The sequence below is a fragment of the Rhinoderma darwinii genome, chromosome 1 (assembly GCF_050947455.1).
Source record: "Rhinoderma darwinii isolate aRhiDar2 chromosome 1, aRhiDar2.hap1, whole genome shotgun sequence".
Lineage (NCBI taxonomy): Eukaryota > Metazoa > Chordata > Amphibia > Anura > Rhinodermatidae > Rhinoderma > Rhinoderma darwinii.
The window spans coordinates 428,277,248-428,283,332 of NC_134687.1; the positions used below are offsets into that span (position 1 = coordinate 428,277,248).

At 41.6% G+C, this 6,085-nt stretch overlaps 1 protein-coding gene across 2 annotated transcripts in view; it reads right to left on the reverse strand.

Annotated features, from left to right (window-relative positions):
- ALKBH2 (alkB homolog 2, alpha-ketoglutarate dependent dioxygenase) overlaps nucleotides 1-6,085 on the reverse strand; it is a 50,560-nt gene that overhangs the window by 12,436 nt on the left and 32,039 nt on the right. The gene's annotated exons all lie outside the window — the stretch shown is intronic.

Sequence of the window (6,085 nt, forward strand, 5' to 3'; positions counted from 1 at the left end):
TTATTAGATTTGGGAACACAGGACCCAGCATATAGGCGGTCCCTAGCCACCCTGGATGTTGAGATGGCAAAGCCAAACATTACTTATCTGGGTATTAAGGTGGGTCGAGCACCCAACTCCCTATATGATCTAAATTATCCTCCCCTTATACAGGATATCCAAGCAGATCTTCTGAGATGGCACAGTCTACCTCTATCACTTATGGGAAGGAGCTGTTTGGTCAAAATGTCAGGATTTGCGAAATTACTCTACCCGCTCCAGACTATTCCACTTCTGGTCAAGCACTCGGATATCAATATACTCAACTCATCATTTACCAAATTCATATGGGGGGGAAAGAAACCAAGAATAGCGCTCACGAAACTCATGATGCGGAAGGCGGAAGGAGGGGTCAATTTCTCTAACATCCGGGGTTATAACCTGGCCTGTCTGAGTAGACATCTGCTAGACTGGAAACACAACACAGAGTTCCACTCCAACACTAGATTGGAGAGACAGCTAGCAAAACCTTGGGATCTCATGGCTCTGGTACACACAACGTTCACTTGTCTCCCAAAGGTCGTCAAGAAATCATCTCTGTTACGAGATACCATCATTGCCTGGAAGGTACTGCGCAAACATTATAACCTCTCTTACCGCATTTCAAAACATATGCCCTTATGCCAGCACCCAGAGTTTGCAGCAGGAAGATCTAACAAACTAATGTCAGAATGGAGGGAGAAGGGGGTAGCGACACTGGGGGATATGTTTCACGCACAGGATAAGAGGTGGTTAACCTTGCAAGAGCTCCAGAATAAATACGCTTTTGCACGGCATCAACACTTACAGTACATGCAAATAGTTAATCACTGTAAAACTAAACTTGCGGATGTAGCGGATGAGGTCCCCCCCAACCTGTTTGACTCATGGTTCACGGACAATCACAGACACTCCATTTCCCAATTATATAGTACTCTCAGACCATTACTACTGAAGATGTCCCCAGGGCAGGCCTTTGGGAGATGGGATAAACTGTTTAATTTACCAGGCATTGAAAGGCATATTGAAAAAGGGCTGGTGGATTTCAGGGCGCACGTACACAACGAAAACTGGAGGGAAACTCAATTGAAGATTATACACCAAGCAATATATGCATTTACCCTGGCCCCCTCCGCCTCGCAACCAGATAGGAAAACGTCATGCCCTAGATGTAATATCTCAAAGACGGACATGTATCATGGCCTTTGGGCGTGTGCACATATTCAGCCATTCTGGGGGAGATAACATCCTTACTGCAGCAGGTGGGCAGGTTCCACGGGAATGTAGGGCCAATGGAGGTCTTATTCCATATACAACATGATGGAGAATTAGAAGAGACAGAAACGACACATTTATCCCCCATGGCCCATGCCACATTGATAGTGGCAAAGAGATGCATACTCCAAAACTGGCTGGTAGCTGAAGTACCGACTCAGAATATGGTGGTCCAGGGGTTGAGGAAACTGTTTTATCTAGACCGCATTGGTATATTACAGAATAAAGACACGCAGAGTAAAAAATTCTTTGAGAAATGGAAGCTTTTCCTCACAAAATATTTCACCAGTACAGAACGAAGGGACATTATAGGCCCATTCACGGGAACGCCATGGTACTTGATTGAGGATCTCAAGGGCACTTTAGGGGCACTGAAAATACCACGGGAGTAAAGCGTATATCTCCTCTTAAATTTCTTTCTTCTTGCGGACTAGCTGCCTGAGTGGGTGAACTGCTTCACGAAGCTCCAAATGTTATATATGCTCTCATTTCTTATTTGTTTTATGTATTGTTTTGATGTGTTAGTTAGGCAGTTACGCGAGTTTATGTAACTATGTTTACAGGACTATCCGACATGTGGGGTTAAAGGATGGGAAGGACAGAGGAGATGAAGGAGGGTTGATAGCCTCTGGGGAATACTATCCAAGATTAAACCTATTTTGCTAGGAAGCATTTACTATCTCATGCTCATTTGTACATTTTTTTGTAATGCTGATTATTATGGCAATGCATTACTGTATGATGTGGTTTTTTTGGGGGAAAAATTTAATAAAAATATGTTATAAAAAAAAAAAAAAAAAATCTGAATTGCTGGTTTTTGGTCACCTTGCTTGCCCAAAAATGGAATAAAAAGTCATAAAAATAAAATTAAAAAAAATCGCGTCTACCCCAAAATGGTACCAATGAAAACTACAGATTGTCCCGCAACAAATAAGCCCTAACACAAATCCGGTGGAGAAAAATGTAAACAATTCTGGCTCTCAGAATATGGCGATACAAAAGGTGCAGAGTATTCCAAAAGCGGATAAGATCGGGCACCATTTATCAGTGCGACACTGGCCACACATCTATACATTTTTATTGATTTACCCTATTATTACAACCGGATGTACCCCTCACAGTTTACATATGCCCCCACATTATAAACTGAAATATCAGCAATACCCCAAACAGAACAACTGCCAAGCAAAATCTGCATGCCAAAAGCCAAATGGCGCTTCCTCCCTTCTGAACCCTACAGCGTACCCAAAGAGCAGTTTACGTCCACATATATGGCAATCGCCATACCCAGGAGAACCCACTTAAAATTTTATGAGGTATTTGTCTTCGGTGGCACAACATATTGTGCACTAAAATGGCATATCAGCTTAACATTTTAATTTTCTCTTTGCACCATCTGCTGCGCATTAATTTCTCATGAAAAAACACGTGGGGTCAAAACGCTCACTACACCCCTTAAAATGCCTTAAGGGGTGTTTCCAAAATAGGGGTCACTACTTGGGGGTTTGTTTTACTATTTGACCTCAAAGCTTTGCAATTGTGGACCAATGGTGTGAAAATCGCCAAAATAGACCCCAAATGCGAATGTTGCTCTTCACTTCTAAGCCCGGTCATATATCCAGGCAAATGATAAATGCCTTGATGGGTGTAGTTTCTAAAATGGGGTCACTTCTTGGGGGCCACCACTGTACTCTGGTACCTTAGGGTTTTGCAAATGCAACATGGCTCTCTCAAAAACCAAGCCAGCAAAATCAGCATGCCTAATAGCGCTCCTGCCTTTCTGAGCCCTGCCGTGTGTCCAAACAGCAGTTCATGACCCAATATGGGGTATTGCCGTAATCGGGAGAAATTTATTTTCAAATGTTGGGGTGCTTTTTCGTCCCTTATTCCTTGTAAAAATTTACAATTTCCACGTTTTATCAGAAGAAAAGTAATTTTTCATTTCCCAGCATAATTCCACTAAATTTAGCAAAAATAAATTTTGGGGGGGGGGGGGTCAAAATGCTCAATAAATTCCTTCAGGCATGTTTCCCAAATAGAGTCACTTTTGGGTGGGGTTTCCACTGATTTAGTCCCACAGGGGCTTTGCAAATGCAACATGGCCCCGAAAACCATTCCAGCAAAACTTGACCTCCAAAAGCCAACTGGCGTTCCTTCCCTTCTGAGCTCTGCCGTGTGTCCAAACAGCAGTTTATGACCACATATGGGGTATTGCCATAATCGGGAGAAATTGCTTTTCAAATGTTAGGGTGCTTGTTCTTCTTTATGCCTTGTAAATATTGCAGTTTTCTACATTTTATTTGAAAAAAATTTGATTTTCATTTTTACATCCGATTTCCACTAAATTCAGCAAAAAACCTGCTGGGGTAAAATTCTCACTATACCCCTTGATAAGTTTCTTGAGGGGTCTAGGTTGTAAAATGGTGTCTTTTTGGGGTGGTTTCCACTGTTCTGGCACAAGACCTCTTCAAACCTGACATGGCGCCTAAAATATATCCTAATAAAATGGAGGCCCCAAATTCCACTAGGTGCTCCTTTGCTTCTGAGGCCGATGCTTCAGCCCAGTAGAACACTAGGTCCACATGTTGTATATTTCTAAAAACTGCAGAATCTGGGCAATAAATACGGAGTTGCGTTTCTCTGGTAAAACCAGTGTTACAGGAAAAAAAACAGATTTTCTGCAAAAAAAAACAATAGTTTGTAAATTTCACCTCCACTTTGCTTTAATTCCTGTGAAACTTTCTAAAATGCTGTTCCAAATACTTTGAGGGGTGCAGTTTTTAAAATGTGGTGTTTTATAGGGGGTTTCTAATATATAAGGCCCTCAAAGTCACTTCAGAACTGAACTGGTCCCTGAAAAAATAGCCTTTTGAAATTTTCTTGAATGTGAGAAATTGCTGCTTAAGTTCTAAGCCTTATAAGGTCCTGGAAAACTAAAGAATGTTCAAAAAACAATGCCAATCTAAAGTGGACGTATGGTATATGGGAACTAGTAACTATTTTGTGTGGTATTACTATCCGTTTTACAAGTAGATACATTTAAATTTAGAAAAATGCTAATTTTCTCTACATTTTGATATTTTTCACAAATAAACACTTAATGTATCGAACAAATTTTACCACTAACTTAAAGTACAATGTATCAGCCATGACTAAGGACGCGTGTAGCGTTTGAAACGCGTAGGCTCTACCTACTATACGATATCTTTCCCTTACACGACCAGGACTGCACATTCTTAAACTTTCATCCTGGTGATTCTCTCTTTTTTAATAGAAATAATTTTTTTCATTAAACTTGGAACATTGTTCCATTTTACTTCTTAAATCTACGCTGGATCCAAACTCCTCTGTTTCTACCATTAAAGTACAATGTGTTACAAGAAAACAATCTCAGAATCGCTTGAAAAAACAAAATCATTCCAAAGTTATTATCACATAAAGTGACACGTCATATTTGAAAAAAATGGCCTGGTCCATTAGGTGAAAACAGGCTGTGTCCTTGACCACTTAGCGCACCAGGACGTCCTGGTGTGGGGGGTGATGTTTGGAGCGTGCTCACGCACGGAGTGTGCTCCATATGCTGCGGGTGTCAACTGCGTTTTACAGCCAACACCCAGGACTAACAGCCAGGAGCAGCGATCGCGCTGTTCCTGGCTGTTTAACCCCTCAAATGCTGCAGTCAATCGCAACCGCAGAATCTGAGGCGTTGAAAAGAGGGGGGCGACCCCCTCCGACAGCTCTTCGCCCCCCCCCCCTCAACGAGATCGGGGGGTGACGATGGTTGTTATGGCAGCCCAGGGGTCTATTGAAGGGCTTAAAGAGGCTCTCTCACCAGATTATGAGTACCCTGTCTCCAACATAATCTGATTGGCTCTGTAATGTAGATAACAGCAGTGGTTTTTATTTTGAAAAACGATCATTTTTGAGCAAGTTATGAGCTAGTTTAGATTTATGCTAGTGAGTTTCTCAATGGACAACTGGGCGTGTTTTTACTTTTTACCAACTGGGTGTTGTACAGAGAAGTGTATGAGGCCGACCAATCAGTGACCAATCAGCGTCATACACTTCTCATTGTTCCAGCCCATTGTTACAGTGTGATTGTGCAGTGAAATAAGCTGGGCTGGAATAATGAGAAGTGTATGATGCAGATTGGTCACTGATTGGTCAGCGTCATACACGCCTCTCCACAACGCCCACTTGGTCATATAGTGAAACACGCCCAGTTGTCCGTTAAGAAACGCATTAGCATAAAGCTAAAATAGGTCATAACTGGTCAAAAGTGATTGTTTTTCTAAATAAAAAACACTGCTGTAATCTACATTACAGCGCCGATCACATTATGTACAATATACGCCACTTATAATGTGGTGACAGAGCCTCTTTAAGTAAACATTACTTCTGCAGACGGGAATTTCCCATTAGGCCTTGTTCACACAGTGCATGTATTTTTTAAGCCAAAACCAGGAAAGCAAGCTAAACAGAAGACATATAAAAAGAAGGCTTTATAGGTCTGCTCTCCTTGATCCAATTCTGGTTTTGCCTTTAAAAATAAGTAACAAAATCTGGGCTGTGTTAACAAGGCCTTAAAATCAATGGGATGATCATTTCAGAGCGGACTAGTGATATACAGAACGTGTGAACTTAGTGCTGGTCTACTTGAGCACAGAACTGGTCTGTACAAGACACCTCCTAGACCTGAAAAACACTTCACTAAATCCGCGCTTTTTTTCTAGAGAAGCAATAACCTAAAATGCGGATTATACACACAGAGAACCGGCATGATCTGTCTTAG